Source organism: Cynocephalus volans, chromosome 6, assembly GCF_027409185.1.
Source record: "Cynocephalus volans isolate mCynVol1 chromosome 6, mCynVol1.pri, whole genome shotgun sequence".
NCBI classification, from domain to species: domain Eukaryota; kingdom Metazoa; phylum Chordata; class Mammalia; order Dermoptera; family Cynocephalidae; genus Cynocephalus; species Cynocephalus volans.
This window is the reverse complement of record NC_084465.1, coordinates 63452167-63453875: the sequence shown is the minus strand read 5'-3', so window position 1 is coordinate 63453875 and position 1709 is coordinate 63452167. Positions and strand designations below refer to the sequence as shown.

The window sequence follows — 1709 nt, the reverse complement described above, 5'->3', positions numbered from 1 at the left end:
ACAACATAATTTAAAAAGACGTGGAAGTGATTTCTCTACAGGTAGTTTCTTTCAAATTGCAGGTTTAAAGGTGGCTGATCACAGTAAGGAACTAATTGCCTGGTTTTAACTAGGCACACTGCTGCAAGAGATCTTGGAAACGTTTCTTCTCCTGGTGTTTGAATCACCTTAATGGTGCCTTGGTTCTTTTGGTATTGTGCATCATTTCAATAGAAAATGTGAGCTAGTTTTATTCTTTTTAAGAAGAACTGAGTTATGTATTAAAAGTTTAAGGTTGCTAAAAATTGTTTCTCATACATTTTAAAAATCCCTTTCTGAGAGGCAAATTTGTTCTAATTTATTTTGGGGGGAATGTGTGGGTACATGGGACTTCACCAATAGTACATGACAAGGCAGGAATCCCTAGGTCCCTTTCCTTCTTCAGGAAGTCTGGGAGAGAAATGTGTTTGAGAAAGGGAGATTCTCAGTATATTGGGGGACTGAGTGGGGGCAGGGACTCTCCAGCAACTGAGGGCCTTTGTCTTCTTCTTGTACTCTTGCTGGGGCTGGTGTTCCAGGAAGCTGTTACTCTTCAGAGACCATGGGGACCATAAGGTCCACCATCCAGTTGCTGTAGCCAAATTCCTTGTCATACCAGGAAATGAACTTGACAAGGTTGTCACTGAAAGCAATGCCAGCTCGAGCATCAAAGATGGAAGAGTGGGTGTCACTATTAAAGTTGTTGAGACAATCTGGTCCTTAGTGTTGCCCAGGATACCCTTTAGGGAACCCTTTGATGTCTTCTTCATCACTTTCTCAGTGTCTTCATATTTGACAGCTTTCTTCAGTGAGCTTCCCATTGAGCTCAGGGATGACCTTGTCCAAAGAATTGGTAGTAGATGCAGGGATGTTGCTCTGGAAAGGCACATAGTTCTCACACCACAATTTCCTAGAGGGGCTAGCCATGGTCTTCTGGGTGGCAGTGACGGCATGAATTGTGGTCATGAGTCCCCACTTGATGCCAAAATTGTTGTAGATGATCTTGGCAAGGGGCTCCAGATAGTTGATGGTGCTGGAGGCACTGATGATAATTGGGTGGAGGTTTTTGTAGGTCTCATCATTCACACCTATCACAAACATGGTGCCATCAGCAGAGATGATCATCCTGTTGGCTTCATCCTTCAAGTGATCCCAGCCTTCTCCAAGGTAGTGAAGACACCAGTGGATTCCACAGAACATTCAGTACCAGCATCACCCCACTTGACATGGGTGAGATCTAGCTCCTGGAAGATGGAGATGGCCTTTCTGTTGATGACAAGCTTCCTGTTCTCAGCCTTGATAGTGCCATAGGACTTGCCATGGGTGGATTCATATTGAAAAGTGTAGACCATGTAGTTGAGGTCACTGAAGAGGTTCTTGATGGTGACCACATCCACTTTGCCTGAGTTAAAAGCAGCCCTGGTGACCAGGCACCTAATACGGCCAGATCTGTTCAGTCTGACCTTCACCATCATGTCTCAGGGATGTGACTGGCACTGCACCAGAGGATGCAGTTGTTTGTGGAACAGGCAGAAGCAAAGAGCCCTAAATTATTTTTTTTTAACAGCAAATAATATTTTGTGACATTAATCACTTTCTCTAATATCTCTGTGATAGTTGTCATTTTTTACTTCTGAAACATAATTTCCAATGCAATTGAAGTGTTGTAATATTATTGTATTGATGGAGAA

General features: G+C 43.2%; 1 pseudogene; it reads right to left on the bottom strand.

Annotated features, from left to right (window-relative positions):
- Nucleotides 1–564: 564 nt before the first annotated feature.
- Nucleotides 565–1490, bottom strand: LOC134379614 (glyceraldehyde-3-phosphate dehydrogenase-like; annotated as a pseudogene).
- Nucleotides 1491–1709: the final 219 nt, after the last annotated feature.